Source organism: Schistocerca serialis, chromosome 4 (assembly GCF_023864345.2).
Source record: "Schistocerca serialis cubense isolate TAMUIC-IGC-003099 chromosome 4, iqSchSeri2.2, whole genome shotgun sequence".
Classification (NCBI taxonomy): domain Eukaryota; kingdom Metazoa; phylum Arthropoda; class Insecta; order Orthoptera; family Acrididae; genus Schistocerca; species Schistocerca serialis.
Window position 1 is genome coordinate 853,180,019 of NC_064641.1, and position 27,285 is coordinate 853,207,303.

The window sequence follows — 27,285 nt, forward strand, 5'->3', positions numbered from 1 at the left end:
TTTACCAGATATCCAGAAGTAGTGCATAAACACCATGCTTTATATCCAAATCGTATTGGTTTACCCCTAATAAATTGCTTGCAAGAGTGTCTCCCAAAATGTTTTATCATTGATTCATCGTAAGACAGATCTTGCTGAGGAACAAACAGCTTATTACATTTGTCTCTTACTATTTCAATAAAGGGTCTAATTTTCCACATCTTGTCCTTTTCATCAAATTTGTTATTGTCGTTACAGTGCAGAAATCTAGGGAGATTAGGGAGAGAGTTATAACTACTTAGAATGAGGATCCCCAGAAAACATCTCATTTCTTCACAAGTTATATTAGGATTTGGAAAGTTCTTGAAAAGTGCGTAGTTGTTTGACTCATCAACTAGGAATTGTATCAGACCGTCATCAAAGAATAATTCGAAAATTTCCACTGCAGACTTACCAACATACGTGTCAAAGCATGGATCAGGAAAAGACTTCAAATTTGAAATTAGTGCACCATGAACCCAGGTTTTTTGCATATTTCTTTTCCTGTAATCTATATTTCTGAAATCTGTTTCTGTGTGTGTGTCTGTTAATCTTATTTGAGCTTTAGCCCTGAGTTGTCTAGGATTGAGATTATCTGCTATTCCTCCTTCATTCTCATCACCCGAATCCTCATCCGTGAGGACTGCTGGATCAGGGGGCGTGATGTAAATTCCATCAGCCTGAGGAGCATTTGAATCCTCAAACAGGGTGTCTAAAACATCCTGCGCAGTCAAACAAGGCTCTAAAGATTCTGCTAGACCTCTTTTATGATATGAAAAGAGAAAAAGAAACGAAATCATTTTTGACCCTGCAACTGCCCAGCGTGTCCATATGGACACGGCTGAAATAATCACTTCATAAACAGAAAGTGAATCGATGGATAACAACTTTTCTCAAATGAAAATCTCTATAAATATATTTAGATATACTGCAAACAGTTTCACATGCAAGAAGGAAGAAGTTCTTTACGAAACATTACTTACTTTACATCAACATGCTCCATTGCGGACGTCAAAGCACTCCCTGAAACACAGGCTGTCACAATCACAGTGTAAATGATAACAATGAAGTGTTAACACACTGTACGTAAAATTCAAAACCTCCCTGAGAACAATAATTGACCGCCAACGCTAAAAATAATTGTAAGCCAACAATGAAGTAAAAACAAAACCAGTCAACAATTGTGTCATACTGGATATACTGAGAAGTTATGGGTTAATTCTGTAAGTGACGTAAATTTCCGAAATTACGTATGTCACTAAATTAGAAAAATTAAGGCGCCATCTAATAGTTCTATGGCGTATTACGAAATAAAGTCTGTACGTTACCTCCAGCTACGCTCAAGTTACCTGTGAAAACCCCATTCGTGTAGTGGGTTTGGAGATCCTCCATTCGTGTCGTAGTTTTGGAGATTAGCGTGTTCAAAGAGACGGGCAAGACGGTTTTAGTTTATTATTAGTGTAGAAGACATAGAAATGAAGTGAAGATTAAAAGGTGGAAAATTAAGGAATTTGAAGGGATCAGAAGTTGTGACGACATCAGAGGGAGCATTATAGACCGATTGAGTGAAACAAGAGAAAGGAATGCAATTCAGGACGAGTGGATGGCTTTGAGGGATGAAATGTTAGAAAGCAGATGAGAATCAAATAGGCAAAAAGACAGGATACATCCGTGGGTTACACGGGACATGTAGTATTTAGTGAACAGAAGGAGAAAATATTGAAATGCAGCAAATGAAGAAAACGAAAGGGAACACATATTCCTGAAAACGAGATTGATGGAAAGAGCAAAATTTGGACACATGTTTTATTCGAATTAGGCTGTATTATCCCCCGTAAAATATTTATTAATCTTCGTGTAACACTCACTGTAGCTTTTGGATCGTGAGACTAATACTAGAGAGTTTAGACAGGCATACACATCGTCTGTTCAGGAACAGGAGAAAATCGCTAATATTTGTACGACGCATGCGGAGTACGTATGTTGCAGACGTCACCTACTGCGTCTGGCTTTGCTCGTTAGGTCAATTCCGGCGTCACTCGATCATCGGCAGATGCTTTCGTGTTTAGAAAATAGAGATGTAATCGGTGGAGTTGCGGTTCACAAGCTGGCTGCTTCGTCACTGTGGGAGCGCCGTCGACAAAAGCATGAACCATGCCCTGCAAACCGACCCGCCTTTTGTCCCGGTGTTAACGGAGAGCTGCGGCGTTACTGAGGCGGCCGTTACTGCGGGAGCAGCTCGTGGCGTTAATTAGCGCCGCACAATGCACGTGAAGGCGAACTCGTGCTCCCCGAGAGCACAACGCTGATCCCAGCAACAGAGACGCGTGAGAACGCAGCAACCTGCTCCGTCGTTACCAAGTGGAAAGGCGCGTGTCGTGCTGTACTGCGCAGTTCACCTGTCCGCATCATTCCGCCTCACGTACTGTCGTATAATCCTCTAAAATTGTCTAAGGAGGGGACTTTAAGGACTGGTCTTGTCCGATTTTCTTCATAGTTCTGAAGCAGTATGACGTAGTTTAAGAAAACAAAAAACAATAATGGACTGTTATGTGCCAAACATTTAACACAACAACTTATTTTAGTGTTATTTGACATGTATTTATTATCTAATGAGAATGTTAACTAAGAAATTCTGAATAAAATTTTTAAATAAAAATAGCATCCTCTTTAAGTTAGTGACGTCATAAAAAATAAAATTTGATTTGTTTTTTTATGAGAAATGCGAAATCCCTTAGCGTTACATTATATAGGGTGTTTCAAAAAGAATGCCCCGATTTCAAAACTGCTTTTGTATTGAAATGGCTCTGAGCACTATGGGACTTAACTTCTGAGATCATCAGCCCCCTAGAACTTAGAACTACTTAAACCTAACTAACCTACGGACATCACATACATCCATGTCCGAGGCAGAATTCGAACCTGCGACCGTAGCAGTCGCGCGGTTCCAGACTGAAGCGCCTAGAACCGCTCGGCCGCGTGTGTATTGATACAAAAAAAAAAGTTTTTGCTGTGTTATGCTCTATGTATCCACCAGCAGCAGCACGAACAACATTAGATGATAGCTAGAGTAGTCATAAAATTTACACAATTTATCTGCCTTTAAAGAAATTGTAGCGGCTGTTATTCTGTTCTTCACTTCTTCTGCCTCACGAGGTAAAGGGAGATAAACACACTTTCCTTCACGTATCCCCACGAGAAAAAACTCGCAGGGGTTATGTCTGGCGGTCGTGGAGGCCAAGAAGGCATAGCAGTGTCTCGGGGTCCCGTGCGCCCTATCCAGCGTTGAGGCAGAGTGTCATTGAGAAGCTGACTACTTTATGGACCAAACGACGCTTTAAAACCCTCCAGACAGTCGTATGAGTCATTGCCAGTTCTCTGCTTACGTGGCGAGTACTTTCGTAGATCCCACTCAAACGTTTTGCAGAATTCCTTTCACCATGCCATAAAAAGTACGAGGTTCACCTGGACTCTTACCTTTGCACAACCATCCTGTCTCTTGAGATTGGCGATACAAACGAGGGAACCTTTTTGGGTTCAGGCGAATCAGTATGAAAACGCCGACGAAAAGCACCCTGGACTGTAACCGCCGATTCACTATTTGCCAATTGCAGATTACAAAACGTCGTCTGCTAAGCGGAAGCCATTATACTTATACTTGACTAGAAGCTGTGAAGACGCATTGACTGACATCTAACGGTGATTTTCTGAAATTGTAGGCAAAGCCCATTCAAACAACAAACATTTCGTTGCCGGCACATCCCATGTTTCGTAATTGTTACCTTCCAAAGACAGGTCATTCGGTTTGAATGTGTGTGTGTGTGTGTTTTGTGTAATACTTCGTACACAGCGGTAATGAGAGGTGGGCTACAGTGTGATGTGGCAACTGTCGTCGTAGGAAAGCAGGACAGGAGCAGAAATGCTCAGCGAGCAAGTAACGCAACAAACAGAAGATTTATTTAGCTTGTATTTCTCCAAACGTAAGAAGACTCGTTACAAATGATTCAGCGAGAAATAGAGTTCAGCTTTCGCGATGTCCACAAGCATAAGTCTCTCTGTACTAGAGCACGAAAGATGAAGACAGAGCCGCAACGAGGCGGCGTCTGCGCAGCATTCCGTGGCGAAGTGGCTCCGAGAGTGAGTGGACTGACTGGCTGCCGCAGTCAGGCGGCTTAGTACTTAAAGTTCTGATAAGGAACCCATTTCCGGAAATGTACCGTGTATAAAATACGGACCACTTCTCAAATCACCCGATTCACGAGAAGTTATTGGGGGAATATCCGAAGGATTAGCCACTTTCACTCCGTCAGTAAATGTGATTCCAATATGATAGCACACCCGCTCATTTTCCAAGTGACGTCCGCAAACATCTGAACCAAACGTACGGTGAAAGATCCATAGGGCGAGATGGAAACTCCTTCACCACCATGGTCGCCAGATTTAATTCCTCTCGACTTTTTCTTTTACACCCTGTGCAACGAAAAGCAGGCTCGACACATGGAGCGGCTCCTTAGAGCAAACAGGTTAGAGCTCATTGCCTCCATTGTGTGCGTACCTTGAAGCGGGAGATTTGAGCCCTTGTTTCTGTGAAAATGCCTTCACAACAGCGAATAAGTCTGTAACGTGCAATAACAAAAACATGCAACAAACAACACTGTGTAATGCAACAACCCTCAGATAGAAGCAAAGTACTGTGATGTGGATGCCGTCGGTGAGGGAACAGCTCCGCAAAGAAAATGTCAAATCAAAAATACCTTCAGCTGTCAGTATTTCAAGTTCTATTGTACTTACGCGACCAGTTTCGGCGTTTCAATACATCTTCAGGCCCCCTGACTGACGTGCAAGAAGATTCCAGCCTCGTGTACAATCTAAATAGGGGCCGCGACCTTCATTGATCAGTTGCAGACTGCTAGATAAAGGCATTGTTAAAAAGAAGTCTACGGATACCAGTTACTGAATGCTGGCCCCTATTTTGATTGCACATGAGGTTGGATTCTTCCTACACGTCGGTCAAGGGGCCTGAAACGCAGAATCTTTAAAATAAAATTTAAAACGTAGGCGGCTGAAGGTGTTCTGGATTTGACATTTTATACTGAACAACTGAAATCCCTCAGGCATCCTGTATAAAGACGGACTTAACAGAGGTTCGGCATAGCGTCGTTTGTCGCTCTTCCATTGCAGTCGGTGAAACCATACACGGAATGCATATCGACCAACTCTTCGTCAGTAAACCTGTCCGTAGTATTATTGTGTAATACTGTTAACGCACAATAAGCACTGCCAGAAAACAGAACCCTTGACGGGACCGTGCAGTACTGAAAGCAAACAACTTCCGGACAATGAGTTAAATTAGGACATTATTGTTGTCTACTGCAGCTACCGTGAACGAATGGAAAAAAAACGTGCATAAAGCATACTGTCGACGTTTCACTATGGCGCACCATTTTCGGTAGTATACAGATACATAGCTCACTGAGACAAGAAACCAAACGACACTCTGTAAAGAGTTGCCGGAGACGGTTGGTACCTTACACCGAAACACTCAAGAGGTATCTCTAAACAATGTACGGAGTGACCATTATTGGACTGTGTGAAGAAAACGTAAATTAGTTACAAACTACGTACTACAGATATTCCGATTTACGTTATTACATGTTCGATATGTCTCATCATTGGCGATGATGTGGCGCCGACGAATAGCGAAATCCGCTTGATCCTCTGAAATGTTGGACCATTAATGCTGTCGATGACCTCTTGAATGGCTGTTTTCAGCTCAGCAGAGGTTTTGGGTTACTGCTGTACACCTTGTCTTTAATATAGCCCCGCAAAAAGGAGTCACATGTGTTCAGATCTGGAGAATATGGCGGCCAATCGAGTCCATGCGAGTGGCCTCTGGGTACCCCAGAACCAGAATGCTGTTCCGAAAGTGCTCCTCCAAGACACCAGAGACTCTCCTGCTTCGATGGGTTGGCTCCGTCTTGCGTGAACCACGTCGAAATCAGGATCACTGTGGATAATGGGGAAGAAATCATCATCCAAAACCTTCCCGTACCGTTCGGTGGTCACCGTGCCATCAAGGAATATCGGAACGTTTATTCCCTGATTGGACGTAGCACACCACACAGTCACCCGTTGAGCGTGAAGAGACTTCTCAATCGCCAAATGCGGATTCCCAGTACCCCATATGCGCCAATTTTGCTTATCGACGAACACATCCACAAGAAAGTGGCCTTCGTTGCTAAACCAAATCATGCATGCGCATACTAATTCCCATCATGCCCCGTGGCCGACCATGCAGTTTGAATGTCCTAAGGCAAACCGTTCAGAAGTCGTGACGAATTTATTTCATATAGTTCAATAATTGTCACCCTGTATGTAAATTTATCGCTCGAGTTCTCAATCACCCTGTGTACTGGGTGCATACGACGATTTTTTAAACGTACCGCAGTGATGTAGGAACAATTCCAGACGAACAATTTGATATCAGGCCGGCAAACAACCTCAAATTGGCCTCAAAAGCCATCTCAAATCCAACGCATTCGCTTTGCGCGAGATTTTTAATATCCTTCCGTTTACTTACGCCACTGGCTTAGTGGTGCCCTTAAAAATTGTGAAAGTGGCGTTACTGTACATTTCTCCTCACAATTTTGGAAATTTTTTGTTCGTCTGGCCTTCTGAGACAGCTGTGTTTGTAAGTGTTACTTTCGTATGATTAGTAATTTAAAACAGAAATATGTTATTTTTATCAAAAAATCTGATTTAGTATTTGTTAATTAACGTTTGCATTTCATAATAAACACAGATTTACTATAATAGTTAAAAAAGTTGTTACTAGTGAAAATCGAACTATCTATCTTGCAATGCCCGACGCGATTTTTTACATTGCGTCGTACTGCTTCAGGATATTGTTTGAAATTGTCTTTTCATATCAGTCGTTTACTGTACCAGCTCTCTTTATGTGGCTCAAGATTTCGCGTTTTGTTTCCTTTTTACAAATTATATCCAACATTACAAACATTTATTTTAATTCAGAACCATCTCTTACTTGCAGTGGTAGAGTAAGGATTTTTGGGGCATAGTCTGCATAAATTATAAAGATGCGAGTTGTACACCGTTTCTTGTAGGTACATTGAACAGCCTGTCTTGATACACCAACAATTCTGACAGCTACATTAATGTGAGGTCAGGGGCACGTCCTAACACGACAGCTCTTACTGCGCAGATCCCATACTACCGACTGGAATATACACGTCTGATCACTGAAGTCATCAGTGGAGGGTCACATAATCGCTTGGTACCACTTCTGCACCATCTACAACGATCCTAACGACCAGTGTGCTGCTGAGGTGATTAATAATCTGTCCGCTAAGGTCACGTTTTGTTTCTGCGCTATTGACATGGCGTAAAGCAGTTTAACCAGTCTGCATGAGATGTGTTCACTAGCTAGGGTCTTCCGGAACGCGGCTGTTCAGATTTCTATCCGGCCACCCTGATTTATATGTTCAGTGATTTCCTAGAACCGATTAATTTCAAATGCAAAGCCGATTTCTCTCCACATCCTTCCCCTGTCCGATCTTGAGCTCCGCTTGTATTGACATTGTCGTCGACCAACGTGTAATCCTAACTCTCCATTTTGGGAATGTCGGTGCGCTTCCTGAACGGAAGTTCTTGTGGCCAGGGGCCACTGAATCTTTGGGCACAAGTTCCTGGTGCTGTGTTAGACATTTTTGCCATTTGTCAACGCTAGCCCTCCTTTCGTCTGTTGTTTAACATCAACGAATCATTAACGTCGACTTCGAAGCCGAGGACTTTCTTGTTGTCATCCGAAAATGCTGTGGAACCGTGCAGAGAGAACTACTGTGTTGCGTAAGTGCTGTCTTTTGAGGTCACATTGCAACACGACACGCGAACAAAGGAACGAGTTTTGCTCACGAGCACCGAATTACATTTTTTAAACAATGAAGTACCTCACAAACAATGCCTCCGTTTTTGTTTGTGCTTTCCACCTACCTGATTACGCCAAATTTTCTCTGTAGTGGAAAAGTGTGCACTCTCTCGTCTACGGTCTTGGAACTCATGAAATATATGTGTTTTTAGGCTTACGTAATAACGATCACAATTTGCAGCGCCGTTTGCTCATAACGACGGGGCTGCGTCTTTCTGTGATTCGATCTTTTACAATTGGAAAAACTGGAGTTGAAGGTACGAAGATGAAGATGCTGTCAGTACGACGAGCGAAGTGGCGCAATGTAAAACGATTCAGGACTCAAAAAAGTAATTACAAAACAATGCAGAAGTGAGAAGGAGAACCCACACCGGGTCACTACCACTTACATTATGACAATGTGGCTTGTGAGGTTTTCGATTTCCATGAACTCTTACAATCTCTTTTTCACATTTGCATAGGTGTCGTAGTGTTGATGTTCGTCGTGGGATCGATCGATTGAAAACGATGCAGGCGATTTCCCTCCCCACCCTCTCCCTACCCTCGCTTGTGCCCTGCCTCTAATGACATAGTTGACGGCGTGACGTTAAACACTATTCTTGCTTTCTTTGATAGACTGTGCTAGATGCTGGGAATGGAAGAGTATGACGGTCAGGATCCTGGGTGAAATGCACCCATAAAGTGCAAGTGCAAAAAGAAAAAAAAGTAAAAGATACCCAGTTTTGCATCCATGGTTCGAAAAATCCAAAAATGCTGGAAAATATGAGCATCCACTTGGCGATGACTTCTCGACACAAGTAATCTTTCCCCACCAACTTGCACATAATAAGCTTACTGGACAGACTTTACGTGCAGGTCGAGTCCCTAAAAGCCGGTGACGATGTAAATTACGTCCTCTTGCCGTGGAAATGCTATGAGACAAGCAGGGCTGAATTTTTTAACAGAGCCATTCAACTTTAATGGCTGCCTACCGCTTTGCACATCCCATTTCCTGGACATCCAGAGAGAACTGCATGTGACGCCTTACAGAGAAAGCAGACATGAAAATCTAAAAGGAAAGAACTGAAAGACATTTTTGGTTGAAAACAATTGGTTAAGCATGAATCTGTGCCTAGCACTATAACCATACTTCAGCAGTTCTGTCAGGTTAATAGGAGATTGCAGAAACGTATTCTACGTTACATGTTTTGACATTATTTACATTTGCTTACAAAGGTTCGTTGTTGTGCAATATTTATAACAGTACATCAGGCGCATACACAAAACATGTATTGGACGTTAAGTACTTTCTATCTAGACCTCTGTGTAACTTTGATAGTGTGCCCTGAAGTATGCGCATAAAAATGGACAAATGACACTTTATTAAATTTTGTAGACACTGCTAACATATTACAGCTACAAAGCGTCTAAGCTAGCAGTTATCTTTTGAGATATTGGAGGTGCATGCTATCCATTGTAAGATATACGAGGGTTGCCCAGAAAGTAATGCACCGTATTTTTTTCTCTATCGAAAACAATGCTACGAATGCGAAACGTTACGTATATATTATTTGAAGTCTCCTGAGTTAGCGCGCCAAGTTTCCGTCACTTCCGACTCATAGCGTAGCTACAGGACAGTTTCAAAATGGCGTCTGTAGGTGATGTACGTTATAAGCAACGTGCCGTCATTGAATTTCTCACTGCAGGGAAAGAAACTGGGGAATATTCACAAACGCTTGTGCAAAGTCTATAGGGAATATGCTGTCGACAGAACCAGTTAGTCGCTTGGCACGGAGGTGGCTCCGCAGAGCTCCACGGTTTGCAGCAGTCGGGGAGACCATCCACGGCTGTCACACGTGACCTAGCCCCCTCGGACCTCCACTTGCTTGACCCATTAAAGGAGCCATTCGTGGAAGACATTTTGAGTATGATGAGGAGGTGATTCACACAGTGAAGCACTGGGTGCGCCACCAGGACAAGGATTGGTACCGACAGGGCATACACGCCCTTGTTTGGCCTTGGAGGAAGGCCGTAGAACGTGATGGAGATTATGTGGAGAAGTAGGATCTGTAGATAAAACACCATTCTTTCGTGTGTGTAATTCTCATTATGTTCAATTTAGAATTGTTGAAGAAAAAAATGCTGTGCATTACTTTCTGGTCAGCCGTCGTACAAACTTAAATGGTTCAAATGGCTCTGACCACTATGGGACTTAACTGCTAAGGTTATCAGTCCCCTAGAAGTTAGAACTACTTAAACCTAACTAACCTAAGGACATCACACACACATCCATGCCCGAGGCAGGATTCGAACCTGCGACCGTAGCGGTCGCGCGGTTCCAGACTGTAGCGCCTAGAACCGCTCGGCCACCCTGGCCGGCGTACAAACTTAAAATACTAGCACTCGGACATCAGTGCAGTAATTGAAACAATTACCTAACGCTGGGCGGCAGTTCATGTTTCATTGCAAAGAATCGAGCCACCACTATAAAACACGGGCGTCGGCCGCTGTGGCAGAGCGATTCAGGGCGCTTCAGTCTGGAACCGCGCTACATCTACAGTCGCAGGTTCTTATCCTGCCTCGGGCACGGATGCGTGTGCTGTCCTTAGGTTAGTTAGGTTTAAGTAGTTCTAAGTTCTAGGGGACTGGTGACCTCAGATGTGCTTAGAGCCATTTGAACCAAAACACAGGCAAGTAGTGGTCTTCTGATGACTTCGTTGTCGATTGAACATCAAAAACAAAAAAATTAGGAACAACAACAACACCTTCATTGAACGGTTGCGATCGAACTTCCATTTTCGTCACGTTGATCGGTAGTTTGCTTAGTCCATCTTCCATTTTCGTCACGTTGATCGGTAGTTTGCCTAGTCCATCTTCCATTTTCGTCACGTTGATCGGTAATTTGCCTAGTCCGCGTGCCGCTGCTGTTACGTAAATCGAGAGCTGCTTACGGCTCGGCGTTGTGAAGTCAGAGAACTGCACTCGCGCCGTTATCACCGGCACCGTTGTTTACCGCGCTGGGCCCGTGACGTCAGCGGGGCGGGCGCTCGGGCGCATTCGCGATCCGAGGTGAAATCGGGAGAAAACGGCGCGGCGCGGCGAGAGCTGCTCCTGGCGAACGACTCGCAGCGGCAGCAGGCGCTGCCTGCCACGTCTCGTTTCGCGACCGCGGCCGCCGCGCCGCCCACTACTCTCCTCTCGTCCGCGTTGACAGCCGCGGGCCGAACTCTTCTCTAAATATTCGCCTTCAAAATTTATACAAACCAATTCATGGTAAATGTTTTAAACTCTGATGGTGGTTCCTCAAAAACACAGTTTAGAAAGATCCAACAGCGTCTCAAGGCGATGAGAATAAATGTTCACAAATTTGTTGTTTACCAAAGGGAGCAGTAATATCCCCCACGAGAACATAGAACAGCTAAGATAAGGTAGTCCGTGCGATTTGGACCAATTATTTTCCTAAAATTAATTGCGTACTGTGCCATGCAAGATACGTGAAAATTAATTTTGTCGATCTTTTTTTCGACACAACTGTTACAGCGGAAGTCGCTGCAGGTAGAAATGAAGCACGATAAACTGTGAATAAATATTTACGGACTGTTCTGTGACTCAACCAGCGTACATATCTGGTGCGAACTGCGTTGAATAAAACGAACTTGGTGAGTCCAACATTCAGAATGAACTTTTGAGTTTTTTAAATAGAAAATTTATAGTGGAGACGCAGTGCTCGCTTAGAAGTGCAGAACAATCTCCATTGCGACGAAAGTGTTACGTTCTCGTTAAAGAAAGTAGAATAAGAGAATGTAAGGACAAATAGAAGTCTCTAGGCGCTTCAGTCTGGAACCGCGTGACCGCTACGGTCGCAGGTTCGAATCCTGCCTCGGGCATGGATGTGTGTGATGTCCTTAGGTTAGTTAGGTTTAAGTAGTTCTAAGTTCTAGGGGACTGATGACCACAGATGTTAAGTCCCATAGTGCTCAGAGCCACAAATAGAAGTCGGTAGGCTATAAACAAAGTGAATACAGACGATAAGACATGAATTGCGTGTTTTTCCCCACGGTACAGAATAATGCGAAGTTTTCTTATTTTTTTCCCTATAACTTGAGACATCTACTCGATCAGAAGCCGTATAAAACTTTACATTACCTAACTGTGAAATATTGTGGGATACTCCTAAAACAACAATTTATATAATTTATAATACACGAAGTTTACATAACTGAACAAGAGGAGAAAACTAAATGTTCCTCGCCAAGAATTTGCATGACCCAGGGCAGCATGAACAGTGATCCACTGTCTGTTCTGTTCGTCTGGATTTGGATTGGATTGTTTGGGGGAAGAGACCAAACAGCGAGGTCATCGGTCTCATTGGATTAGGGAAGGACGGGGAAGGAAGTCGGCCGTGCCCTTTCAAAGGAACCATCCCGGCATTTGCCTGGAACGATTTAGAGAAATCACGGAAAACCTAAATCACGATGGCCGGCCGCGGGATCGAACCGTCGTCCTCCCGAATGTGTTCGTCTGGAATATCCCGATTTGACGAGGGTGTCCCAGGATTTAGCAACACCGGATCTTAGTTTGTTCAACGATGTCCAGGTAGACCAGTCTAAAGTACCACTAGGCTCTAGACAAGCAGCAGGATTCATCCAAGTTTGAAGTTGCTCACACCTAGCTGCCGACGGTTGTTCTCTGGTGGCACGTGAGGACGTAGAGCTGACACTGAACCGAAGAAACTTGTGGATTTCAAAGTAGATCTTGGAGATTGATGGCCGTGGTATACGTGCAAATGATTTAATTCAAATTCCTTTCCTTTTAAACGTCTGCAGCCACTTCAGACGTATATCAGGTGGTACAATACTTGCTAAGCAGTAAACCGTGACTGTAGATGGCGGATATACAGTGATGAGTCGTGCAGTTTCTGTTCAGCGCAACATTCACTTGCCTTGCGTGGGCACAGCTGTACCATACAGGGGACGCGTACTCTCTACTGAGAAACAGAATGCCGGGGCCGAGGATTTGATGGTTTGAAGTAGGGTTTTCCTGTTGCTGCTAGTGCATTTGCGAATGATGTTAATTTGCGCTGACACTCGGTCTTAATTGTTCTTCGATCCTCTGAAGCAATGATCGCGACCTACCCAATGTAACCAAAGAAATAAACGATTATGTTGTTGTTCTCGACCGAGCTACTTTTGACGATTTGGGTTCGTCTTGGTACACCCAATTGGTATTTTATTTCCGACTACGATTATATTCTAGTTCTGTGTCCTTTTAGGATGTTGTATATCTGTTTTGCATTTCCTCATTCTAATTATTTGAACATTTCCTTACGCTAGTTGCGTGGGATCCATTATGAGCAGATCTTTTCTATAGCTAAATGTCCACGCAAAATCAAATGTGCTGCGGGTTTCAATATAGGTAGGATGGCCATGTCTCACGCTAAGTCAAATGCCGAACCTCTTCAGTCAGGTCGCGCGAGGCATCGATGTTTCTCTGACAAACAACCGATTTCGGTCGACGTTCACTGAATTCATCGCTGACGGACGCACAACAACGCTGTAATTCTGCAATCCAGTCGTAAACCGCCTTTCCTGAAGGTGATTAGTCTTCTTCTTTTCGTTAGTGTTTATCCCGTTCAGATTCGGGGCTCCGCTGTACTCGTGTTTTGGTAAAGTTATTTCATTCAACCTTGTGAACGTATGCCCATGCCCCTTCTGTCGCCATAGTCGTGTGTAGTCCCTGTGTGTGAATTGCAGAGACTTTGTGCTTTGTGTGACCGTATTTTAACATTTAACATTTGTGTATCGTGATTTTTGTGGCGGAAAGTGGGAGCAGCCCAGCATTTGCCTAAAACGAGTGGAAAACAGCCAAAAACCCACACCCCGAATTGCCGGTGCACCAACCAACGTTGTTAATCGGTGACCCTAGTTCGATCCGAGTGTGGCCCACCCTCTTCAGTTCCCGCAAGCTAGGGCGTTGCGCTATACGATTAGGTCCATTTCTGAAGGTGTTTGGTTACCAGAAATCGAACAAAGCTGTTTGAAGTATTTTTGTTGAGGCAGGACTTTACGAAAATTGTAGATAATCATCGAATGAAAACCTTCATTGAAATTTCAATTTTTTCGCAACACTGTCTCTTTATACGGGCTTTGCAAACAAACTACACTGACGGTTTCGAAGCCACCTGTGTTTTAACGAATGAAAAAAATTAAAATAATAGTAAAATCATATCTCAACAAAACCTCTTGGTAGACTTTTGTAAAAAATATTAAATTGCGAGCATCGTTGTTCATTAGTTTGGTGTGTCACTGGCAGTTTCCTATGAGTGAGCATGAAATTACAGCCTTACATCGTCGTTTGTGATTTCCATTCTGACAGAACGTATTACCTCTAGAGTTAATCTGCACTGGTAATGTGCGATAGCTTATCTGGTGGCAATTGTAATCTTCCGACGGTGCTGTAAACACATGGTGAGGTTTCACACTTCGGCCGTTCGTCAACTGGCGCAAAACAACTCCTGCGCACATGTGGCATGAGCCTCGGACACCAGTCACTTGAGAGTTTGACACTTTTTACTGCATTGTGCGAGGCCTATTCGGAAAGTAAGCTCCGATCGGTCGCAAAATGGAAACCAGTGAGAAAATCAAAAATGTTTTATTTGCAACGGTTAGGTACACCTTCTCTACTTACTCGCCGCACGTATTTAGACATTTGTCGTGCCGTTGTACCAACTTTCCAATACCCTCGTCACAAAAGCAAGCCGCCTGTGCGTCCTGCCACTCCCTACGCTGGTCTACAGCTCGTCGTCGTCTGTGCCGGAACGTTGTCTTCATGGCTAGCGGTTCATGTGAGCAGAGATGGAACTCAGGGAGAGTCAGTTACGGTCTCTACTGTGGGTGTTCAAACACTTACCATCGAAAACGCTGCAGGAGCATCTACATCGCCCCTTCAGAGTGCGGCCGAGAATTGTCATGCAGAAGAAAACGTATGACAGTTATGTTATGTGGGCTGCATGACATCAGGCGAAATCTAACACCAGGCCTTCCTACTTGGCCGGAGACTCTATTGTTCTAAGCATCTTTACTTGCTTACTGTGCGCTCAGAACTGAAAATAGCAACGTGACGCAATCGACAGGCATACTAGAGACACTGTGAAACATATCTGAGCAAAGCTTCGGATTTTCGCCATGGTTTCCATTTTGCACCCCATCGGACCTTACTTTCCGAATAGCCTTCTCACTTCACCCCCTGGTGCAACTGCAACGCAGTGGCGACAAAAACCTGTGTACCACTCCCAAGCAACCAACACCGATGCAGCCGCTTTGACTGTTGACTCTCGTGGGCCTGTCCTCGCATTATGTGTTATTTGATAGTTAATAACGTCAGACTGGAACCAAGTAGTTCGCGCTAAACTTTGGAAGTGCTAGCATTGATGTGATGGTATTGAAGCGTCGTTCAAATCATCACAGTCAGCATCATCACCATTCGCACACGTGACTCCAAATGCATCACCTCTTCATCAATATAACACACACGAAAGTAACTTCGATTAATGATGCCACATTTCACCGCCTATCTACCTCCCAGAGTTGCCATTATCCATCAGGTAATTAGTGGCAATGTGATGTTAGCAATCTTCATGTTTCGTTCTCAAAAGTCATATCGTTACTCTTAATTTCTTTATATTAAAAAGATGTTGAAATACGGTAGAACTGTATTGTATGTAATGGGTTTAAATGTATAAATGTATATATTTTGTTGCCGGCCGGAGTGGCCGAGCGGTTCTAGGCGCTACAGTCTGGAACCACGCGACCACTACGGTCGCAGGTTCGAATCCTGCCTCGGGCATGGATGTGTGTGATGTCCTTAAGTTAGTTAGGTTTAAGCAGTTCTAAGTTCTAGGGCACTTAGGACCTCAGCAGTTGAGTCCCATAGTGCTCAGAGCCATTTGAACCATATAGATTCTGTTGAATCATACATAGTCGTCAAAGATGAGCTGTCTAGGACACCTGCTTTCTCGGATCGCTAGACAGACAATTCAAACAAATCCTATTAATGAGTTTCATTACGGAAAGCAAATGATTACAATGCGTAACTTTGTATTTATACAGATGTGTCGCAAGCAAAGGGCGACAGACAAAATAAAGAAGTTTCTTCAATATAGACAATACTACATAGTAGGAAGCGAAATAACTAGGCTTGATGCTGTCCTTGAACTGGGCCGCGGCCAGTCGGGCGCGGCGCGTATGTTCTCCTCGCATGGAGGCCGCTGCTTTCGCGTTGTCATCCTGGTGAGGGGTGGGTCAGCTTGCAGTTGGCTGACGTCTTCTTCACAGCCCTCTCTCGTTTCCGACTGGCATGCCGGCGCTTGACTTTACGCCGTAACAGACTCGTCTCATGATAAATTGTTACGCTATCTGTTTTCTGCACTATTGACAAAAAGCATTTTTAAAAATTGTAAACCTCAAAGTAAGCAGGAGTCTTTCTTGAACTAAGATTTTTTCCGCCGGTTTGTGTCCTTTTTGTGTAATGATTAAATTAAGATTTTCAGTTAGCTTCTCGAACAGTTTCTTCGACATCCTGTATATTGCTTTAACTTCCCCTTTTTAAGTTCTTACGTTAATACGAAAGCTGAACGTGTCTCATTATCGCAAATGAATGGACGAATTCAATATTTCCGCTTTCTTTTAAGCATACATAACTACCAATATGCAGCGAGAAGATTACGAACTGCCTTGGTTGCCGTTGTGGAGCAGACCAATAAGCTCAACACTAAACTGGAGAGACTAGTATACGAAGCCAAGTCGTGACGCAATGCGTCACAGCCGCCGTGATGGATCGGGCAAGCGTCAAATCCTTGTACTTAACAGGAGAAATGAAATTCTTGTTGACTCATACTACGTGGCGCTGTCTAGGTTTAGCTTGTAGTTCGGTGGAAGAATCGCTTCAAAGTCGCAAGCACAGGCAGTAATAACAACCCTGAATGTCCTCGTCAATATGGCGTACCCGCCAAACACCGTCACGATTTTCTATGCAATGACGCTTTTGAGTAGTCTCTCTAGTTTAGTGTTGAGCTCTCTGGAGCAGACTGACAATAACCAACACTTCTGAGTCGATCGCCAGAGTTGCGTGCAGCGCGACCCCCATTCAGTTGTAGCGGAGAAGTCACGTTGCAGTCACCTTACAGTTTCATTGAACCAATGTACCAGCAGCCTTAACACGTTCTCGCTGGCGTACACTACCGGTAGCTCACTTTCGACTCTGCCAGTTATGATACCAGGAATACACTGACGCATGATTTCTTATCTACGAGCCAGGCGCAACGAACAGCTGTGAATATACGAGGCGTATTCGGAAATTAAGGTCCGATTAGGCGCGAAATGGAAACCGACTGCGCCTGTCGATAGCTTCACGCTACTCTTTTCACTTCAGAGCGCAAAGTGATCACGTATAAATGCCTAAAACAACAGTGATCTCCCGCCAAGTATGTGGATCTGGTGAGAGATTTCGCATGAAGCTATGTAGCCCACATAACATAAATGTCGTTTTTTCTTCAAGACAGTTTTCAGCCGCATTCTGTAGGGGCAATGAAGACACTCCTGCAGCTTTTTCGATGGGAAGTGTTTGATCACCCACAATACAGCCCTTAATAGGCTCCCTTCATCTCTGCTCACACGAACGACTTTCGACGAAGACAACATTTTGGCACAAACAACGAAAGGTAGATCAGCGTAGAGAATTGGCGGAAAGCACAGGCGGCTGCTTTGTGTGACGAAGGTACTGGAAAGTTTGTACAACGCCACGACAAATGTCTAAGTCGGAGTAGCGACTATTTAGAGAGGTAGCTGGAAGGAATGGCTAACTGTTGTTGATTTTCACTGTGGTTTTCGTTTCACGAACGATCGGATCTTACTTTCGGAACAGCTGTCGTAATTTTTTGTGAGCCGACAACGATAGAGCTTTCTAGAAAAAAAAAGTAAATATCACATAATTTGTGATTAAGTGAGTGTAAAATTATTTTACATATTTTAAAAGAATGGACTTAATGCCATTTACAAAATGAAAGGTAAATATATTAAAAAAGGCAGCCTAGGGCGTTCGAGTATGATAGTCGCCCCAGGGCGAGGAATAGGAAAAGCAGCACCCACAGTGAGAAAAACAATTCTCTGCGCCGGCGTTAACGTGTTGAAGTATCTGTACGCTTTATTTATTAAACCATTAACAATGCCATTACTTCACCTCGAAATAAATACAGTAATAACATGATGTGTTTGTGACACTCAGAAAATTAATGGACCTTTTTCTTTCCCAGGGCCTACCTCGAGGACGGCCAGCTATCAGCCACTGCATCTCTAAGTCTTCCGTTAATCAGTATGGTGAGTTCCTACACGTACATATATTTTCGATGTGGCTTTGAGGCGTTCCGTGCAGCTCGAGCCTTCTGGGGCTTTTTTTGCACATTCAGTATTAAAATAGCAGCTATAGCAACTACGGGAAGATGTTCATGAAGGCAGACAAATCCAGTACGTAGCTTAGTAACATTGCTCTGTGTAATCCACTCACTGTTGATGGCCTGGACATGTATAGCATTGTTGCAGTTTGAAATTAGAGCCTTCTCATATCACACCTCAAGTAAACTTTACAAATAAGCATTTGGACAGTTAAAGGACAGTTTAAGGGATCGTATTTGAAGCGTTTGATGTGCTTTAACACAATTCCGCAGAAAAATTTATTATTTTACTGGATACGTAACAATGCGGTTTGAAAAAATAGAGAGTATCGTGTAGTGTCCGATTGAAAGACAATTTCTTAAGACAGGGCTAAGAGACTGTAGTTCTGCGACAGTCACTCATAAGTCCAGCAAACTTGTGACCGTTAGTGCTGCCCTGCTTTGTATACGCACAATATTTCCTGACAGTTCTATTTGGTGTGGCGCCCATGTAATCGAGCAGTGTTCAAGGATTGCCTGCACGAATGTTTTGTAAGAAATCTCTTGATTAATGCCTGCGTTTTTCCACTATCTTACCATGGAGCGAAGTCTGTCAACTGCTTTATGCATGCGACTAAACGCCGGCCGCTGTGGCCGTGCGGTTCTAGGCGCTTCAGTCCGTAACCGCGTGACTGCTACGGTCGCAGGTTCGAATCCTGCCTCGGGCATGGATGTGTGTGATGTGCTTAGGTTAGTTAGGTTTAATTAGATCTAAGTTCTAGGGGACTGATGACCTAAGATGTTAAGTCCCATAGTGCTCAGAGCCATTTGAACCATTTTTTGCGACTAAGCCTGTGTAATAATCCCATTTCGTATCTCCTCAAATTGTTACACCCAGGTGTTTACAGGAATTGATTGATTGCAGTTATGACTCATTTAATGGTAGACATTTGATGCATCGTATTTGCGTTTTGTGAACTGCAGAATTTTACATTGATGAACATTTAAAGCAGTTTTTCAGTCTTTGCACCACTCTGGGGGATCTTATCAAGATCTGATTGGATATCGTTGTGGTATTTTTTTAATCTTGTAAATTATTTGATTGCGTCATGTTTCTCTTCAATTTCCTCTACCAGAATCGACATTTCCATCTACTACTTTGTAATACATAACTGCATCATCAGTGAAAGTCTGAGATCATTAATATACAGGGTGCTTCGAGAACAAAGAACGGATTTCAAGTGTTTGTTACAAACTATAAAAGACAGAAACACATTGAGCTTGTCACAAGATAGAGAAAGGTCAAAGTTTTGACGCAGCAGGATTGTTTGTTTGTGGCAATATGGCGGCTACACCACGAGAGAAATCGTTTTATGTGTTGGAATGTAGTGCGAACTCAATCCACTGTTCATGTGCAACGTGCATCCCGCTGTCCAATCAGCAAGAAGCGCCCCCCCCCCCCTCCCTTTCACAAGCAGATTTATGACTGGCATACAAAATTTTAGGAAGTTGGTTGCATATGCATAGGATCCACGCTCGTGTGAAGAAAATGTCGAGCGTATGCTAGATGCGTTCACGCGGAGCCCTCTAGAAGTCCAACCAGTGTGGCGTGTTCTGAAACGACGCCTGTATGTGAAGCCTTACAAGTTGCAGTTACTGCAGCAATTGCGTCCCGGTAACCATAATAGAAGGTACGAATTTTCAATTTTTAGTTCTCCAGGATATGGCAGAGGACACTTTTTCCGAACAACTCATGTTTTCAGACGAATCGATGGTTAATGTAAACCACCACAATGTAAGAATTTGGGCTCTTAAATATCTGACGTAGACGTCGAATATGAAGGAGACCGCGTATTTTGTGCTGTTTCTGTTCCCAAAGTTTATGGACCTTTATATTTTGCGAAGGAAACTATGACAGGATAGACATACATGGACATGCTGCAAAACTTGTTATTTCCTCAACTTGACGAAGATTCCATTCCAATTATTTCATTTCTATTCATGATAGGTGCCGCCTCGCTTTCACCTTGACGTGCGGCGTTGTGTTGACAGCACCACCCTACAACGTTGGGCTGGAAGAGGTGGACAAGATGTTGTTCATTGCTTTTCGTCTGCCAGGTCGCCAGACCTCAATCCTCACAGTTTTTTTCTCTGGAGGCGCATAAAAGACATAGTCTTTGTCCCACCATGGCAACTACTCTTCAAGATCTGAAAAATCAGATTGTTGGCGCTGTCGACACAACAAAAAGGGACCTGTCGATTGGTGTGTGGAATGAAATGGACTACCTCGAGCAACGCATGGTGCTCATGTTGCGTGTATGGTATAGTGTCTGTGCGAACATAAAACTTTGATCTTTCCCTTATCCAGTGACATGTCCAATGTGTTTCTGTCTTGCACAGTTTGCCTGTAGTAAACAACTGAAATTTGTTCTTTCCTTTTGAATAACCCTGTATAACATGAACAACAGTGGTCGCAACATATATCTCAGAGGCACCCATGAAGCTACTTCTACATATGTCGATGACCCTTCATGGAAGACTGCTGCCACGTCTGCCGTATCAAACAGTCATCAAACGACCCAAAAATTTCATTTTTACCCCCTATGATTGTAGTTTCGTTAGTAAGCATTGGAAGTCAAAAGTTGCTGCGGCTACCTGACTGACTCGATCCATGCCTTTCAGAACGACATATGAGAAAAGCGCGAGTTGGCTCTCGCGTGACCATTGTTTTCGGAATCAGTGCTAGTTGGCACGGAGCCTAATCGGTTCGAGATACGTCGTAACGTCTGAGCTCAGAATATGTTCAATGAGTCAAATGGAGGTCAGTGATACTGTACAACAGTTTTGTAGATCGCTTCCGTTACTCTTGACGTCTGCGTTCTTCCGAACGCTAAGAACAGTTTTTTGTTCGAAGAATCTACGGTGTAATATATTTAAGAGAAGGTATACTTCAGTGCCGAATTTCACATTGAACCTGACGGAGATTCCAACGGCCCACAGTCCCTTCGTAGACGTCCCCTTCTTGCGTCAAAAGTGGGAGAATTAGACTTCCTTATTTGGATCTGTGGGCACCAGATATGCATGACATTGTCAGGGTAGCCTAAATTTATTTCCGATCAGATTCACAGCGTACCAGTGTAAAATCTGCCACAAAATCGCATTATCTCTCTCTACGAACCTGACTAGATAAATAAACATGTAAACTACCCAAAATATCCGTAATATGATCAGTCAAAAAAATACCCATCATTGAAATAGTGCGCCAGACATTTTCCTTAATATTTTACAACAGTTGTTCTGCGTACTCAACCAGGTCTCATTTGTGTGTGTAAAAAAAAATTAATTACAAACTGAGGATTCAAATGTTCCATGGAACTTCGTTCCGAAACCGTCCATAGAAATGAACATACCCAAGTTGGTCAAAATACTTGACGCTGTCCGCACAATTGTCCGACCTTCGTCTACATCTACCTAGATACTCTACACGCCACCGTACGGTGCGTGGCGGAGGGTACCCTGTACCACTACTTGTCATTTCCCTTCCTGTTCCACTCGAAAATAGAGCGAAGGAAAAACGACTGTCTGTACACTTCTGTATGAGCCCTAATTTCTCGTATCTTATCTTCGTGATCCCTCCGCGCGATAGATGTTGGCGGCAGTAGAATCTTTAGGCAATCGGCTTAAAATGCTGGTTCCCTAAGTTTTCTCAATAGTGTTCCTCGAAAAGAACGTCGCATTCCCTCCATGGATTCCCATTTGGGTTCCCGAAGCATCTCCGCAACATGTGTTCTTCGAACCTTCCGGTAACAAATCTGGCAGCCCCCTCTAAATTGTTTCGATGTCCTTCTTCAAGCCGACCTGGTACGGATCACAAACACTCGATCGCACCGGCGTCCTAAATGCCGTCTCCTTCACAGATGAACTACTCTTTGCTAAAATTCTCCCAATAAACCTAAGTCGACCATTCGGCTTCCCTACCACAGTTCTTAAATGCCCGTTCCACTTCCTATCGCTTTGCAGCGCTATGCCCAGATATTTAAACGAATTGACTGTGTAGCGGGACACTAGTAATAATGTATCTGAACATAACTGGTTTGAACTTCCTACTCATCCGCATTAACTTACATTTTTCCCCATTTAGGGCTACCTGCCATTCATCACACCGACTATAAATTTTGCCTAAGTCGTCTTGTGTCTTCCTACAGTTACCCAACTTCGACACCTTACCGTATGCCGCGGCATCATCAGCAAATAACCGCAGATTGCTACCCACCCTGTCAGCCAAATCATTTATGTATATAGAGAACAACAGCGGTCCTATCACACTTCCCTGGGGCACTCCTGACGATACCCTTGTCTCTGATGAACACTCGCCGTCGAGGACAACACAATGATTTCTACTACTTAAGAAGTTTCCGAGGCACTCACATATCTGTGAACCATACTGATTCGTGGACATAAGTTTCTTAGCCTCAAGAAAGTTCATTGTATTCAAACTGAGAATATCTTCAATGATTCTGCAGCAAACAGAAGTTAAGGATATTGGTCTGTAATTTTACGGGTCCGTTCTTTTATCGTTCGTATATACCTGCGCTGTTTTCCAGTCGTTTGGGTCTTTACTCTGGGCAAGAGATTCACGATAAATGCAAACTAGGCAAGGCGCCAATCTTGTAGACGAATTGAGATTCCATCTGGACCTGGTGACTCATTTGTTTTCAAATCTTTCAGTTGTTTCTGTACGCCAGGTATGCTTATTTCTATTTCGTCCTTACGAGAGTCTGCCCGATGGTCAAATGACGGTGCGTTTGCACGGTTCTCCTGTGTGAACGATTTCTTGAACGTGAAATTTGAAACTTCGCCTTTCGTTTCTTCAACTGCCACACCACTGATCAATAAGGGATTGAATGGAAGGCTTAGACCCGCTTAGCGATTGTCTGACATACAGATTTTCCGATTTGATTATAAAGACGGGCGAACTCCGATGCATTATTTTATTTTTTTCGCCTCTCTGTCACTGTAGCGCACACGTTGCGGTGTATAGTACCGATTCTAAGCAACAGACGACGTAAATAGTTCGCTTTATTTAACAGTCAGCTATGTTTAGACGTGTGGAAATGATCGCATCCTTCGTGGGCAGCTTTTGCTTGTATGGATGTTGCAGGGAGAAAACCTATGATAGTCATGCGTCCTTAGAATGCTTGACGAACACTGGAATTTGAATATTTCCAGCTCTTATTTCAGAACGACCTTAACCTGTAAACTTAAAAAAGTTTGTTGATTGTGAGTTCATCAAAGCTTGCACAGTTCACCGCTGTTCCTTTTTTTCGGATCTATCCGGAAGCCATTTTCATTTGAGCAGTGGAGTTTGAGCATTGTAAAATGCAGCCATACGTGATCTAGGCGACTGGTACTTCATCTTATAATAAAGGCTATAAAGTCTATATAGGTGTTCGTTTTAGTTTTCAAGATTTCTTTAAAACCTCTGCAACTTTTTTTCTTCAACCTGTACCATTTATTCTGTCGTTACAGTACGAGACATTATTATTGCACGTAATTCAGTAATTTACTTGACGGTCCTGGTGACCACCTCAAATATAGTACGTTTGTCAGACTGGCTCGGTATATTTTGGGAAACTGTGTCGACATCGGGCGAGCAAAATGATCGATATTATAACCAACTACGGCATCATTTTAAATGATGTTCTCCACAATATATGACCAAAGATTGCTGTAATTCTTGCGTTTAATTCAGGTGTCCCCTTTTTGTGGGCTGTCAGTCATGCTTTGAAAACCGGAAAGCGGAATTACTTGGCAAACTGGCTGTAAGATGGCAACCATACCTGACATAGAGCGGGATAAACGCTGAGAAAAAGACCAAAAGAAAAAATATAGGAGATTTCCTTTGAGTATAGGCGATTGCTTTACATTTCGTTTTCTAGTTTGCGAACACTATTCAGTCACCGAGTCCATTTCTTTGAGAGGCAGAAAACTAAACGAGGCAACGGCGTTGGAAAACTTTGAACAGCCACTAGTACTGAGCATGATGTTCACGATTTGGTTATCCGTTTGTACATTTTAACGGTTTCATTAAACACCAGTAAACACCCGGTTCCTTAAGAATTGAACTTCCATGTGGGTGTAAAACAACTTCAAACATCTGATAATTTTACAAATGGGTTAATGTGTTAAATATTTGGCGCGAAGTATGTAAGTGAGAAAAAACAGGTTTGAAATTATATTTAAGGGTTGCTGGAAGTCGTACTTTTTTCAATCTTCACATCTCTTCTGCAATGTAAGATACTGTATAGTGTTTAGCTCTATCTATTTATTGTTGGTGTAACATCCTATCACTACAGTTCAAAGGGCTGTGTGTTCGGCGATACGAAGTCTGAGACTGTGGATATTGGTTAGAAATTCACGAAAAAACTGAATTGTGTGCAGCAACATAGTTGGGGTGACAAAAAAGTTTCGAATGAGTCTGGCCTTTTTCTTCCGAGTACTTTACACAAATTCTTCACCATTTCGTTTAGTAACTTTCTGGCAACGTTCCAGTGGCAATGACTTCTTGTCGGAATTCAAGTTTCCGGACAGATATTGCTACCACACGTTAACGCCCAAAACACATGAAAGAATTGCTCGGCATGAGGAAAAGAATATTGCAACATCTGATGAGTATTCGGCTATTGTCAATTATCATTGTCTTCATTTTTTCGTCATTTTCAAAGATAGTCGAGGTACTAAAGAGTCCAACACACTTGCCATCTTCAGCTTGTTCAGGATCCTCTCTCTGTCTCCAATAACCTCACCGCTCGATGTGGTACAGTGTTTCGCACACTGAACTCGTATTCGGGAGGACAGCTGTTCAAATCCACGTCCTGCCAATCAGATTTAGGTTTCCTGTGATCCCCCGCAATCGATCCAGGCAAATACCGGGATATTTCCTTTGAAAAAAGTAGGGGCTAGTTCCTTCCCCATCGTTTCGCATTTCGAGTTTGAGGTCCGACTCTAATGACCGCGCTGTCGACGGCACGTTAAATACTAATCTGCCATATTTCCTTTTTAGGACCCTCTTGAAAACGTTTGAATCACCCATCAACAACGCTTGTGTAATTCATAGATGACTTGAATAAAGCAACATTCAACATTTAAGTAAGGTGCAGACGTATCTTCCATTCTTAAAACGAAATGTAATGCCATTTCTTTGTTTCATTATATTTAACATTTAAAATTGTTCGAAAATCTACAAGAACTAGAATGAGATATTCATTCTGTAGTCGAGTGTGCGCTGATATGAAACTTCCTGGCAGAGTAAAACTGTGTGCCGGACCGAGACTCGAACTAGGGACCTTTGCCTTTCGCGGGCAAGTGCTCTACCGTATCAGTTTCATATCAGCGCACACTCGGCTGCAGAGTGAAAATCTCATTCTGGAAACATCCCCCAGGCTGTGGCTAAGCCATGTCTCCACAATATCCTTTCTTCCAGAAGTGCTAGTTCTGCAAGCTTCGCAGGAAAGCTTCAGTGAAGTTTGGAAAGTAGGAAACGAGGTACTGGCAGAACTAAAGCTGTGAGGAAGGGGCATAAGTCGTTCTTGGGTATCTCAGTTGGTAGAGCACTTGCGCGCCAAGGCAAAGGTCCCGAGTTCGAGTCTCGGTCCGGCACACAGTTTTAATCTGCCAGGAATCATCTACAAGAACTGTTCGACAGGTAACCCTAAACTAGGGACACGTATACCAACGCAGCAAGAAAAAAATTTAAATATTAGACGTTGGCATCAGAAAAAAACAAGCTAGCAATTTTTTCGTATCAAACGTGGTATATTTGCAGGGGATGTTTGAGAAATGACCATGTAGAAGGCTAGTACGTGCTTTACGTTCTTCTACGTTGTATTCATGGATAAACGTACGAATTCATATTTAATTGTTTTTTTATTTCTGTCTTTTGCTTGTGCCTTTATCCCGCAATGACGCAGGGTCGGCCCGGTTAATCGGATTTGGCAAGGTTAATTGAAGGGGTGGCCGGATGCCCTCCCTGACGCCACCCCGTACACCCCCCCCCCCCCCCCCCAGGGCGGAAGTAGCGTACCCCAACTGTCTGTGTCTAGTGTAATCCATGGACTAGTGCGAATGTGTTCAGATGTCTGCGAGCCGTGTAACTGAGGCGGGACGTGGGGATCAGTCCGGTAATCACCTAGGGGGATGTGGAAAACCGCCTAAAACCACATCCAGGCTGGCCGGAACACCGGCCTCCGTCGTTAAGCCGCCGGGCGGATTCGATCAATGGCTGGCGCACCTACCCGAGTCCAGGAAGCAGCGCATTAGCGCTCTCGGCTAACCTGGCGGGTCTCATATTTAAATGTTTAAAGTACGTAAAATAAAGATACACGTTAGGCAGATGCATTATTAAGTATCGAGTAAGTAATGCGTTTTTTTGTTAGCTTATGTGGGAACAACCTAAGGTACAAGGTGCATCTAAAACGTAGGGCCGATATCTCCATGCTAATGTGTGTTAAAGTGTTAAAAATGGGCACTGCCATATGCACACGGGGTAAGGCGTCGAGAAGTGTCGGGTCACGTTTAACAATCTAAATAAGCTAAACAGATTCTTCTCGGAACGTAGCTACTGTGGAGCCTCGTATCGTAATGGCAAGAAACAACACAGGAACGTGCTTTTACGTTCAGACTGCGAAAATCTTGGTGCAGGCGTACGGGACAGAATCCACGAGCGGAAAATGTGAATGCGACTGTTTCAAGCTGTCTCGGAAAGGAAGGCAGCCAGCCGTTTGCAATGCGCCAGGTTCGAGTCGAGAGTCCACAAGCGTAACGAGAGACAGCGTGGAGTAGGTGCGACAGGTGCTGGAGCTAAGTCGGCTAGTTTTCTGAGACTGATGCGCGAGGAACTAGTACTTCTGACGACAAT

General features: G+C 43.6%; 1 long non-coding RNA gene across 1 annotated transcript in view; it reads left to right on the plus strand.

Annotated features, from left to right (window-relative positions):
- LOC126475009 (uncharacterized) overlaps positions 1-27,285 on the plus strand; it is a 367,333-nt gene that overhangs the window by 251,586 nt on the left and 88,462 nt on the right. Inside the window, exon 2 of the long non-coding RNA XR_007586637.1 lies at positions 18,252-18,315. This is a non-coding gene — a long non-coding RNA (uncharacterized LOC126475009). The remainder of the gene's footprint in view (positions 1-18,251; positions 18,316-27,285) is intronic.